This window comes from Stenella coeruleoalba (genome assembly GCF_951394435.1).
Source record: "Stenella coeruleoalba genome assembly, chromosome: X".
Lineage (NCBI taxonomy): Eukaryota > Metazoa > Chordata > Mammalia > Artiodactyla > Delphinidae > Stenella > Stenella coeruleoalba.
In genome coordinates, this window is record NC_137152.1 from 5,218,347 (window position 1) to 5,232,658 (window position 14,312).

General features: G+C 42.7%; 1 protein-coding gene across 8 annotated transcripts in view; it reads left to right on the top strand.

The window, feature by feature from the left end:
• STS (steroid sulfatase) overlaps positions 1–14,312 on the top strand; it is a 552,741-nt gene that overhangs the window by 386,314 nt on the left and 152,115 nt on the right. The window contains exon 13 of one of the 8 annotated variants that reach the window (XR_013825707.1): positions 13,634–13,826. The exons of the other annotated variants lie outside the window; for them this stretch is intronic. The gene's annotated coding sequence lies outside the window, so the exon portion shown is untranslated. Of the gene's footprint in view, positions 1–13,633; positions 13,827–14,312 lie in introns of those variants that run through there. 8 annotated transcript variants of the gene reach the window in all.

The window sequence follows — 14,312 nt, forward strand, 5'->3', positions numbered from 1 at the left end:
CTTTGAAAGAGCCACTCGCAGGCTGTAACAGCAAAAAGAACAGCAAAGATTCCTCGAAAGAGCTGTAACTAAAATACGGCATCATTTCAGCATTGTGGAAGCAAAGAGCAATAATCGAAAACTAGAAAACTGATGGCAGGGGACATGCCTCTGAGCATCTCTCCCGCCTGGACCACCTGCTGACTCAGCTGAGTCCTTGCTGCTCTCGTAGCCTGTGGCCAAAGAAGTAATGGTATGTAACGCCCAACCTAATGGAGGATAAAATACAGAGGCAAGAGGAGAAATGGCACAGGGGGTAAATCCTTCCCAGCTTCAGAGACGGGGATCTGTGTCCACAGTGGGAATCATGGTGGTCAGCCAGCTGATGGCACGAGGCAAGCCAGCTTAGACAGACACGATGTTCTTTTCTTTCCTTTTTTGCCACCAACTCTCCATTTCTCTTCCTTAGTGAAGCATCACTGTAACTTTCTTTTGGAGAATCACACCTGCTAGACTGTGTGCGGTTCTGGTGGGGCTGTGAATACAAATGACCTTTCTGACCCTTGTCGAGGAATGAGCGTCGACCACGACTAGACCAGTTGAATGTTCCCCTGGGACACCAAATCCCGTCTAGACTAAAGGAAGAGAGTTGATTCTCCTTTGTCCCAGCAGTGGTCTGGATGTGTGAGGGAAATTATTATCTCCTGCTACATAGAGTCCCTGGAGCTGCCCTATGCCTTTTCATTTCTGCCCTGAATTTTTGGTGATTCCTTGAATTTCATGCACTACACCCATTCCTGTTCAATCATTTTCCTTTTTCTCTCAAGTTTGGAATAGTTCTGTTGCGTACAACCAATGATCCTTAACTGACACACATAAATACCGAAGTGTTCTCTTTTGCTCTTTTTTTTTTAATATAAATTTATTTAGTTCATTTTGATTGCGTTGTGTCTTCGTTGCTGCATGCGGGCTTTCTCTAGTTGTGGCGAGCAAGGGCTACTCTTGATTGCAGTGCTCGGGCTTCTCATTGCAGTGGCTTCTCTTGTTGTGGAGCACGGGCTCTGGGCATGTGGGCTTCAGTAGTTGTGGCATGCAGCCTCAGTAGTTGTGGCTTGCAGGCTCTAGAGCACAGGCTCAGTAGTTGTGAGCCTGTATCTTGTATCTTGTATAGATAACAACTTGGATAAATAGTTGTACTTACTCAGCCTGGTGGGTCTTCTGCAGGCAGAACAGAGACGCTATTGGAAAGTTACACTGTAAATTTTGTTTTGGTTTTTTTTTTTGGCCGTGCTGTGTGGCTTGTGCGATCGATCGTAGTTCCCTGACCAGGGATGGAACCCGGGCCCTCGGCAGTGAAAGCACAGAGTCCTAACCACTGGACCACCCAGGAATTCCCTGGAAGATTGGAAGGAATTCATCTGTTGAGTCCCCTTCTGTCTTCTTTCTCCCACTGGTGGAAATTTACTCCACAGAATGGAATTCTCTTTATCGTTTAGCCAGGAGGAGGCACAGAATCCAGGAGACATCTCCTTGGTCCCATTCGCACATAGAATTGTTCGACCATTGCAGTGGCTGAACTAGAACAAGAAGTGGATGGTCCAGGAGGTCACAGGAACCTGGAGAAACACACAAGTTCTGAGAGCTGAAGAGTAGAATTCCAGGTTTCACCCATCACTTCTATTTGAGTTGGGAATGGGTTTATTTAAAGGATTATGCAGTAAAATTTTAGGAGCCAGGCTTAGAAATGCTGCCCATCACTTCTGACTACGTTCCATTGTCCAGAACTACGCCAGGACTATATTCCATTGTCCATTGGCCCCATGTAATTATAGGAGTCAGGTGGTAGCTTTGTGTCTGGATGCAAAGGCCACCAGGGTTTGGAGGACATACAGTTATACTTCTGCAAGGCCAAAGTCACACTAATAATAGCAGTGCTTTGAACCTCTGCTCTCTACTGTATATAATGCAAGTTGTGGAATAAAGCCTTTACAATTATTGGGTGAAAATGCGGTTGCATCCCTGGGTAATATTCTTTCCTGTTGAGAGAGTTCTTTCCAGTGTTTGTGACCTTATTATAAAAGAACATTAATGACATTAGAGAGGGCTTAGGGAAGACTATTAAAGAAGATTAAAGGGATAAACTACATGCAGGCGGATTAAAGGAACTAGAGTTGATTAGCCCAGACTAAATAATGACTGAACAGGAGAGATTTTCAGCTCAAGATAACCTGACCACCTCAATTTAACTTCCTCATTTCCAAATGAAAATGACCAAAGCATATGTAACCGAAGAATAATCTACTTCTGGAGAGTGGCAACTGGTGCGTCTCGTATGGAAAACATAGATGAGGAAGGACAGTGCCATCCAAGGGCAGTTGACAGGTGAAGGAATGCTTCACCCTAGACACACCCTTTATAATACAGGAGAAGAGGGCTGGGATCCAGATGCGGCTTTGGCCACAAAGAAAAGTGAAGTTGCAGAAAATCTGACTTGTCTTTTTTTCCCTGTTTCTTATGAAAACTGGACTAAAGTTGGGAGCCAACTAAGGTGTGTCAGTGCCCAACTCCCCAAACAGAGGAAAGAGAAAATGAAACATAAACCACCTTCCATAGTGATAAGCAATGAAAATAGTGACTGCAGACATTTAAATATCCATAAGAAACCTTCTCAAGGGTATTACAGGGTTTGAGGGATTATGGAACAGGAGCAGTCATGGGAAGAGAGCAACCATAGGTCGAGAATGGGGGAGAGTAAATGGAAACGGGGTCTGAATATTTAAAATTACAATTAGAGCAGGGAGGTGTATGTGGGGTACTTAAAAAGGCGAATTGGAAACTGAAATCTAGAAATAATCCTATAATTCACATTTTTTAAAATTAAGAGATGATGGGCTTCCCTGGTGGCACAGTGGTTGAGAGTCCGCCTGCTGATGCAGGGTACCTGGGTTCGTGCCCCGGTTTGGGAAGATCCCACATGCCGCGGAGGGGCTGGGCCCGTGAGCCATGGCCGCTGAGCCTGCGCGTCCGGAGCCTGTGCTCCGCCACGGGAGAGGCCACAGCAGTGAGAGGCCCGCGTACCGCGAAAAAAAAAAAGAAACCCTGTGCCCGTTAACCGTCACCCCCATTTCTCCCCCTCCCCCCCCCCCCGCCCATTCTCAATTAAAGTAGGTTTATCCCTGTATAGTCCACAACTGTGTTGCCCCTTTAAAACATAACCCCATTGGGGCTTTCCTGGTGGCGCAGTGGTTTGGAGTTCGCCTGCCGACACAACAGTGAGAGGCCCGCGTACTGCCAAAAAAAAAAAATTAAGAGATGAAATTGGTGAGGGGAGAGATGTGTTATAAAGCTAGTCCAGAAACTCAATATGATGATAACAGGAAAAAGGAAAGTAACCTTAGGAATAATAGAGCCAAAAGCCCCTGAGAAAGGAACTTTCAGGTTTTATAGGAGCCCGACAAAGTAGAAGACATCCGTGCATTCTGGTGATTGTCTTTCTTCCTACCAACCTTAAAGAAAAAGATCCTGTAAGCTTTCTGACAGGGTAAAAACATTAATGGAAGATAGTACACAGAGGAAAAATAACCAGACTTCTCCCTTTGACAGTCAATTCCAGAACACAGTATGGCAAGAGATAGGATTAGGAGAATAAATGATTATGACACGAGATTTCCATATTCATTTAAGATATTCATTTACAAGGCTAATAAAAACATGTTCAGGGGCTTCCCTGGTGGCGCAGTGGTTGAGAGTCTGCCTGCCGATGCAGGGGACACGGGTTCGTGCCCCGGTCTGGGAGGATCCCACATGCCGCGGAGCGGCTGGGCCCGTGAGCCATGGCCGCTGAGCCTGTGCGTCCGGAGCCTGTGCTCCGCAACGGGAGAGGCCACAACAGTGAGAGGCCCGCGTACCGCAAAAAAAAAAAATGTTCATAAAGAGGATGGTACTTATAAAGTTTAAGAGCCATGTATTTTGTCCTGAAACCTACTTCAAGAAATTCTGTAACTGCTGGATATTCATGATAGATCAAACTGCTCACTTATCAAGGTACTCCAGTACTAAGATTAGAGACATAAAGAAGATATATATCCATAGGGATTAAAACAGAAAAATAATGACTAGCCGATGAAGAGTTAAATCCTTTTGGAGCTTAAAGCAAGTGGACAAATCATAACTCATGAAATAGACCAAAGGTGAAGCTCTTACCCTAAAGCAGGCAAGCTGATCTTGCACAAGATAACCCCCCAAAGGCTCAAAATTTAGACACAATGCTACCTCCACAGGCAAGGCTAGAGGTGGACTAGAAGTAGGATTGGTCAAACGTTTGTACATGAAATAGGTTTCAGAATCACCTGGTTCCCATGACTCCCCTCTGTGATTCTGGTATAAATCTATTTCTCTCTGGAGGGTCTGAACCAGAGGTATTCTGGATTTGAAACAGTAATACAGTGAGGCTTAATTCAAAGTCTATGTAAGCAATGGTGAGTCCCGTTGTGCACATATTAGACTCCTCACGGAGGCTCTTTTTCAGTATTTTTTTCTCTTTGTGTTTCATTTTTTGTAGCTTTTTTTATTGCTATACCATCAAGGTTGTTCATCTTTTCTTTTTCTGCAGTGTGTAATCTTCTGTTAACCTGATCTCCTGTATTCTCATCTCAGATGTTGTCGTTTTCACCTCCATAAATATGATTTGAGTCATTTGTATATCTTCAGTGTCACTACCTCACTTGTCAAACACACAGAATACAGTTACCATAACTGTTTCAATGTCTTACTCTATTGTTAGTCATGGGTTAGTTTCTGTTGATCGATTTCCCTGTCATTTTGTTTCTCTGCTTCTTTCTGGAAGTTTTCTTCTGACCTATGTGATACATAAATATGGACGAGAGATAAAACTGATTTTACAGCTATCATCATCATCATCAGTGGAATTTTGTTTCATTCATCAATATTGAAATAATTATCTCCATACTATAGGTAATAGCTAGAAAACATGTAATACTGAAACATACGTTTGATCTGTTCGGAGATGCCGATCCCTGTGCCCACCCATACAGCACCCCACAAGGCATTTCAAATTTAATTATTGGGGGAAGGGCAACTTCTGCACCTTTTTCCAATCCCCGCATGCTTCACGCTCACTGCACCTCAGACCACTGTGCTTTTTTATTCTTTATTCCAAAAATACCTTGAGCCCCTTGTCTTCAGGGAGGCAAACCTGAGATTCTCCTGTTGCTTGGCTGCCTTGTGAATAAGCCCTCTGTTTGCTGCAAACCTTGGCATCTCAGCATTTTGTTGTTGTCCGTCCGGCAAAACCAAGCTGGTTTGATACCACTAGGATCTCAGGAGTTCACAAATGCCGTGTGGCTGACAGGGTCTTGGTGCTCTGGCCGGGTGTCAGGCCTGAGCCTTGGAGGTGGGAGAGCCGTGTTCAGGCCATTGGACCACCAGAGACCTGCCAGCCCCACGTAATATCAATCAGCGAGAGCTCTCCCAGAGACCTCTGTCTCAACGTTAAGACCCAGATCCACTCAACAACCAGCAAGGTCCAGGGCTGGACACCCCATGCCAAACAACTAGCAAGACAGGAACACAACCCCACCCATTAGCAGACAGGCTGCCTAAAATCATAATAAGTCCACAGACACCCCAAAACACACCACCGGACACGGTCCTGCCCACCAGAAAGACAAGATCCAGTCTCATCCACCAGAACACAGGCACATTCCCCTCCCCCAGGAAGCCTACACAATCCACTGAACCAACCTTACCCATTGGGGGCAGACACTAAAAACAACGGGAACTATGAACCTGCAGCCTGTGAAAAGGAGACCCCAAACACAGTAAGTTAAGCAAACTGAAAAAACAGAGAAATACTTGGCAGATGAAGGAGCAAGGTTAAAACCCACCAAACGAAACAAAGGAACTACGCAGTCTACCTGAAAAAGAATTCAAAGTAAGGACAGTAAAGATGATCCAAAATCCTGGAAATAGATTGGAGAAAATACAAAAAAAAACGTTTAACAAGGACCTAGAAGAACTAAAGACCAAACAAACAATGATGAAAAACACAATAAATGAAATTTTAAAATCTCTAGAAGGAATCATTAGCAGAATAACTGAAGCAGAAGAACAGATAAGTGACCTGGAAGGTAAAATAGTGGAAATAACTACTGCAGAGCAGAATAAAGAACGAAAAGAACTGAGGACAGTCTCAGAGACCTCTGGGACAACATTAAACACACCAACATTCGAATTATAGGGGTCCTAGAAGAAGAAGAGAAAAAGAAAGGGTCTGAGAAAATATTTCAAAAGATTATAGTGGAAAACTTCCCTAACATGGGAAAGGAAGTAGTCGATCAAGTTTCCAGGAAGCGCAGAGAGTCCCATACAGGATAAATCCAAGGAGAAACACACCAAGACACATATAAATCAAGCTATCAAAAATAAAATACAAAGAGAAAATATTAAAAGCAGCAAGGGAAAGGCAACAAATAGCATACAAGGGAATCCCCAAGGTTAACAGCTGATCTTTCAGCAGAAACTCTGCAAGCCAGAAGGGAGTGGCAGGCCATATTTAAAGTGATGAAAGGGAAAAATCTACATCCAAGATTACTCTACCCAGCAAGGATCTCATTCAGATTCAACAGAGAAATGAAACCTTTACAGACAACCAAAGCTAAGAGAATTCAGCACCAGCAAACCAGCTTTACAACAAATGCGAAAGGAACTTCTGTAGGCAGGATACACAAGAGAAGGAAAAGACCTACAATAACAAACCCAAAACAACTAAGAAAATGGTAATAGGAACATACGTATCAATAATTACCTTAAATGTAAATAGATTAAATGCTCCAACCAAAAGACAGAGACTGGCTGAATGGATATAAAAACAACACCCATATATATGCTGTCTACAAGAGACCCACTTCAGGCCTAGGGACACATACACACTGCAGGTTAGGTGATGGAGAAAGATATTCCATGCAAACGGGGATCAAAAGGAAGCTGGAGTAGCAATTCTCATATCAGACAAAATAAACTTTAAAATAAAGATTATTACAAGGCACAAAGAAGGATGCTACATAATGATCAAGGGATCAATCCAAGAAGAAGATATAACAATTGTAAATATTTATGTACCCAGCATAGGAGCACCTCAATACATAAGGCAAATGCTAACAGCCATAAAAGGGTAAATTGACTATTATAAATATTACATATCTTTTATATTCTCTAAAGAGAAAAGTGCATTTAAAAACTCTGCCTCTCTCCATCCCTACCTCCTTCCCTCTCCCTCCCTCTCCCTCTCCCCCTCCCTGTCTCTCTCTCTGTCTCCCTCCCTCTCTCTCTCTCTATCTCCCTGTCTCTGTCTGTCTGTGTCTCCCCTCCCCTCTCTCCCCCTCCCTGTCTCTCTCCCCCCCTCCCACGCCTCTCCTTGGCAATGACCAATTCAGTTTATTTGGATAAACTCAAGGAACGTGTTCTCCCTAAATAATGTTTGTACACAGGAAAGACATTATTCTACTGTCATTTTATTCATTCTTGTGTCTCATCTGAGTTGTACAGTGTTTTTCTGGTCTGGGATCCTTCAGTAATTGTGTGCGGGGTTTGCATGGAAGAGATTATGAGGGCATGCCTTTTCATGTCCCAGAAACATCTCCCCACCCTTTTATTCATTCACCACCCTGAGAGAGACACCACGTTCTTCTGACCTCTCATGGTCTTATTCCTATTCTTATTCTTGAAGTCGTTTATTAAGCCTTCCAATCTCCTGCCACCCTTTCCTTTTCAATCTCCACTTCCTTGATCATTTTCTCCCAACCTCATACTTTATTCTCCTAGCCCTTCTCTTGTAGCACTGACAATTTTGATACATAACATATCATGCGTGCCCTTCTCGCTTCCTTGAGCTTACCGTGCATTTTCTTTTTCATGCATGTTACCCATTTCTCAGCTCTGAGTTGTTTATTTCTCAGTAGGGAACACAGCCGTCGAGTCCCTTGTAATTTAGGCTTACATACTTCTCTCGCTCCCATTCTTTACCACGATTTTCTTTTCATGTTTTATATTTTTTTCTTAAAACTAAAGGATGCCCCCAAGCCTCCTGATCACCACCCACACATCTGCCTCTCCCAGTAATCCCACCGCATCTTCCTCTCTGGCACTATGTTATCCATTCATCCATTTAAGGGATTCTTCCACGGTCCTATTTCCAGCCCTAATTAAGACTGAGTTCCTGTTTTCTCCTGTTCAGTCTTCTCTCCAGAGACCAACTTTCAGTTCCGACTGCTCCACATGGAGCCGTACAACTGCAGTTTGGTGGGAGAAATGTAAAAAGTAATGTATGGAGCCTTGAAAATCTGGGTGTCAAAATCCAAGACGTGTTTCCAGGTAAAGTAAAGCAGACTTCCCTCTGCTCCAACACTTTCTTTGTAAATGCTCCAAGATTCGGAATAGAGATTCCATTTTGTTTCCCTTACTACCTCTCTGAAGCGATGATAAAAATAGGTTTCACTACATGCAGGAAAGTAAGCTGTTAATTCTACTGGATGCTTTCCCATGATTTTCTCTCAATTGCCTCCAATTTTATTCCAATTTATGGTCACCCTCAGTACCCCATCTTCATCTCTTTATACACTTTCTTTAGTCTGTAGTCAGCTCCATACAAACTCAAATGTTAAACGTGCATGGTGAACCAAACACACTTCTTCAAAACTTTTCCTCTAGTACCCATTATTTTTAAATAGTTTTGAAAAGCATACTTCCCCACCTATTTTATTTTATTTATTTATTTTTTTTATAAATTTATTTATTTATTCATTTATTTAATTTTTGGCTGCATTGGGTCTTTGCTGCTGCACGCGGGCTTTCTCTAGTTGCAGTGAGCGAGGGCTACTCTTTGTTGCAGGGAACAGGCTTCTCATTGTGGTGGCTTCTCTTGTTGCGGAGCACAGGCTCTAGGCACGCGGGCTTCAGTAGTTGTGGCACACGGGCTTCAGTAGTTGTGGCTCACGGGCTCTAGAGCGCAGGCTCAGTAGTTGTGGCGCACGGGCTTAGTTGCTCCGCGGCATGTGGGATCTTCCCGGACCAGGGCTCGAACCCGTGTCCCCTGCATTGGCAGGCGGATTCTTAACCACTGCGCCACCAGGGAAGCCCCCCACCTATTTTAATGTTGCCACCTAAAATGTTCATATGCTGGGCCCTGGCAAACCATTTCATTATCAGCATATCATATATGTATGTATACATATATCAAATACATTTCTGCAGAAGTGCTGGACCAGCTGATTCAGATATACTGAGGAAGAACGTGCAGTATATAATGAAGCTTGTGAAAACCAATCCCTCATCCTCGTGGTCTGATCCAACAGCCAGATTGGACCTACTGTCTACCAAAAACTGGGATTCCACTTTCAGTTCAAATAAAGGTGTTGATTTTGTGAGGGAGCAGTGTCATTCTAAATTCTGAAAGGTGTTTGATCAATGAGACGTTTTATCCTTGGATGAAATAAAACACTGCCATGAGGAGGGTGGAGCAAAATGAAGATAACGAGTTGCTTGGAGAAGGATGACCAGGTGTTGATGCCCTTTCTGTCGTCTGCATGGCACTTGGGAGGTGACTAGAGTGAGTATCTGTCACAGATCGTTCCCCTGAAAGATGAACCTCCATTGCCACTAATTCCATCTGGATGTCCCGTTGGCCCTTCAACCTACATCGTCCCCTGGGCATTCCTACCATCCTATGGCTACCCTGACATCAACAAGAATAGCCCAAGCATTACCTTGGCTAGATAGTCAAGTACAAGATCAAGGTCATTGCCAGTGATAAGTCAGGTTGCTCTTCTGTCCCCCATGGTATGAAGTGAGCAGAAGGACCCTTCACCTTGTGGTCTTCAACCTGAAGCCCTTAACCCCTATCTAATCATGAGAAAAACTTCAGGAAAACTCGAAATAAAAGATGTTATACAGGATACCTGCCCATTACTTCTCAAGACTGTCAAAGGTTTGAAAAACAAGGCAAGTTAGAGAAATGATCACAGAGTAGAGGAGACTAAGGACGGAAATACAGAATTAGTGAAATCCTGATAACGTACAGCATTTGTTTAGCACAAATATACAATGTTGGCTTTTTAGTTGTGACAAATGCACCATAGCTATGTAAGGTGCTGACATCAGAGAAATGGGTGAGAGGTACACACTGCACTATCGTTGTAACTTTCCCATAAATCTAAATGTATTCCAAAATTAAAAGTTCATTTAAAAAAAACCCCAAAACAGAATAGGAAACCTTGACTCTGAGGCTTTTGCATCAGTTTTGCAGCTGTAGCATTACTTCTGTTTGGGAGGTGTTTCTCTGGCCAGGTCATCAAAGCCCCAGCTGAATTCCCACCCATCCCTTAGGATATTTGTTCTCAAGCTTTATTGCCACTCTAAGCTCCATGAATGCGAGGACAAGTGGGATTTTGTTTTTTAATTTTGCATGTGCATCCAAGGATATGCTCTTTTTCTAAAAATTATCACCCAAAGTCCATAGTTTACATTGGGTTCACCTTGCTATTATACCTCGTATTATACCTAGGACAAATGTATGACATGTATCCACCATTACAGTATCATATAGAGTAATTTCACTGCCCTAGAAATTCTCTGTGCTCCACCCATTCATCCCTCTTTCCCCCCAAACCCCTGGCAACCACTGAGCTCTTCACTGTCTCCATAGTTTTGCCTTTTCCAGAATGTCATCTAGTTGGAATCGTACAGTGTGTATCCTTTACAGATGTACAGATGGGTTTCTTCGCTTAGGAATATGCATTAAGGTTCCTCCATGTCTTCTCCTCGCTTGATAGCTCATTTCTTTTCAGTGCTGCGTAATATTCCATTGTCCGGATGCTTTACAGTTTATTTATCCATTCAACTCCTGAGGGACATCTTAGTTGCTTTCAGGTCTTGGCAATTAGGAATACAGCTGCTGCAAGCATCCACATGGATGTAAGTTTTCATCTCCTTTGGGTAAATATTAAGGAATGAGATTGCTGGATCTTCTGGAAAGAGTATGTGTAGTTTTGTAAGAAACCACCACACTGTCTTCCAAACTGTCCGTACCATTTTGCATCCTCTTTGCTGTTTTATACACTTTTATCTTTAGGACCTTGAATGGCATCTGGTGCACAGAGGATACTAATAAATATTTGTTCAGTACTGAATGATAAGAAGCACCTGGGCCGTGTATTTAAAATGCGCATTTTCCCAGCCAAATCCCTAGAGACTCTGATTCAGTGGGTCTGGAGTGGGTCCCAGGAATCTGCCTGTGCATCAGTGCCAGAGGACGCTAGTGTGCCTGGTCTGAAAACCACGCTTTGAGTATCACTGCTTTCCGAGCTCACTCTGGCGAACTTCCTTCTGCTGCCTAGTCGAAAAGGAAGGTTTTCCCCACTTCTGAAAAAGGTTCGTTCCTGGTTTATGCCATTCATACGTCACTGTTCTGAAGTTGCTGCTAGGTTGTCTTGAAAATAAACCAGGCTGCTACGATGGGAGATGGAACTGTGCTTCATTACCAAAAAATATTTAGTTGAATGAGAATTGTTGCATATAAATGTGAATTCAGAATGGAGAACTCTGGGAAAGCATGGGAGACTGCAAGGTTGGAAGGGATACATTTTCAGACATAGTGTAGACAGTTGAATCCTACAGAAGTATTCAACAGCGCTTTCCTGCAACATGTTCAAAACTTGTGCAGATAAGAGCCATAGGAGTAGTACACTAAAACGAGGCCTTGTGTTACGTAACCACAGTGCAATTGATCAAAATCGGGGACCTAACATGGATCTAATACAATTGTCTCTCTGGAGATTTATTCAGATACTGCCAATTGTAAGAATAATGTCCAAGTTATCCTTCAGCTGTTCTTTTAATCTGGAATAACTTCTGAATATTTCCTGGTAATGTAGGACTTTGACACTTTTGAAGAGAGCAGGTTAACTCTTTTGCAGAATGTCTTTAATTTAGGCTTCTTTGATCTCTCTTTAGGATTAGGTTCAGGTTAGGCTTATCTTTTTTAATAAAAGTTTTAAGTTTACAGGGGATATACTTATCTCCGTAGTGCAAGGTCCCAATCTTAATGGAAGATGGGGGGCTAAAAAGTGTTGGAAAACTTTCAAGATGAAATTCTGATTTTCTGTAAGATGAAAGATTTCCATGAGGAATAAAAGAACTGTGTACCGTAAGAACCTTTCTTCATTTTATCTGTATTCCAAACTGGGAGCAGAGAGACGAACACATTACTGAAATGTATCTTTTTGTTTTTTAAACTTTTATTGCCTCCCCCTTTGCCTTTTTCCGTGCCACCCATTTGTTGGGGAAGCCAAGCCATTTGTTGTAGAATATGCACATTCTAGGTTTTGAAGGACATTTTTTTCTGGTGTCTTTTTACATGGAATTCCTCTCCATAGACTAAATTGTGCACGAGTGACAGGAATATCAAATTCTGCACCAGATTCTAGAACAGTTACTTAAGCAGTTGTGTTACAAGCATTTAGCAACAATGAAGAGGCACTTGCTAAACATTAGCACGGATTCATTAAGGACACATTTTGCAAGGTTCTGTCCCTTTCTTTTTCTTGATGCAAGACTAGGTAATTCTTTAGTTACATTGTTTCTGGTGATCCTGGGCAATCCTGTGGTTACATTATTTCTGGATTTCAGGAAAGTGGCATAATTTTCCTTTTTTTAAAATTGGGATATAGTTGCTTTACAATGTTGTGTTAGTTTCTGTTGTACAGTGAAGTGAATCAGCTATAGGTATACATATATCCCCTCCCTCTTGGACCTCCCTCCCATCCCCCCCATCCCCCCCATCTAGGTCATCACAGAGCACCGAGCTGAGCTCCCTGTGCTCTACAGCAGGTGCCCACTAACTATCTATTTGACACATGGAAGTGCACATACTTCAATCCCAATCTCCTAAATCATTACCCACCCCCTCCCCCATGTCCACACATCTGTTCTCTACATCTGTGTCTCTATTCCTGCCCTGCAAATAGGTTCTTCTGTACCATTTTTCTAGATGCCACATTCATGCGTTAATATACGATATTTGTTTTTCTTTTTCTGACTTACTTCACTCTGTATGACAGTCTGTAGGTCCATCCACGTCTCTACAAATGACCCAGTTTCGTTCCTTTTTATGGCTGAGTAATATTCCACTGTATATATGTACTTTGTAATGATAACATCCACTGTCTCTCAAGCACCTCCCCTATGTCAAGAACTTTGTAGATACCATCTGAATCTCATGATTCTGAACATCAGAATTCAGGAACCAGGCAAATTTACATTCAAATCGCAGCTCTGCCTCTTTCTACCGTGAGAGCTTGTGTGTGTGACTTAACCCCCAAGTCTCAGCTTTCCTATCTGTAAGGTAGTGATAATGATAAGACCTGCTTCAGTTCGTATTTGTGACGATTAAATACTTTGAAAATTAAATGCAGGTGAAAATCTTAATATGGTGCCTCACACGTAATAAGTTCTCAGTAACTGCTTTCTGTTAGCATCGCTATCACACAGCTGAGGAGACTGAGGGTCATAGAAGCCACATAGCTGGAATAAGGTCTCCAGTACCAAGGTCATTACTGTAATGCCTCTTTCCTCCTTGCAGACAAGCCAAAAGAAAACGTGAGCTGGGAAACAATACAGATGTGTTTCAAGTAGAATAACCCTGTGAGGTTCTAAAACAAGAGGAATCAATGCCAAAAATAGAGTGTGGTGTCTACATCATTGCTATTGGGCCTTACCACCATTTCACCCTTCTGAAAATGTGGCTGCATGGAAGGTTGTTTTACAAATGGCAGATGAAAAGAAACTACTCCAGATAATGGTATAAATGAATTAGGATTAAAAAAAAATAACATACACAATTCAAATTTAAATTTGAGTCATGAGATTTAATTAAGAAAACATGGGGCTTGCCTGGTGGCGCAGTGGTTGAGAGTCCGCCTGCCGATGCAGGGGACATGGGTTTGTGCCCTGGTCCGGGAAGATCCCATATGCCGCGGAGCGGCTGGGCCCGTGAACCATGGCCGCTGAGCCTGCGCGTCCGGAGCCTGTGCTCTGCAACGGGAGAGACCACAGCAGTGAGAGGCCCATGTACTGCAAAAAAAAAAAGAAAACATGCATATTTCTGACTTGTTCTCCAAAGAGAAAAACTTTACAAAAACGAGGTAAGTAAAAAACAACAACAGCAAAAACACCAGATGAGTTATTGTTAGGTTTTGAACTTGCTGTGAAAAGTAATAGGGGATTTTTGTTCAACTGTCTGAAGCCCTGTCTGCCCTTCT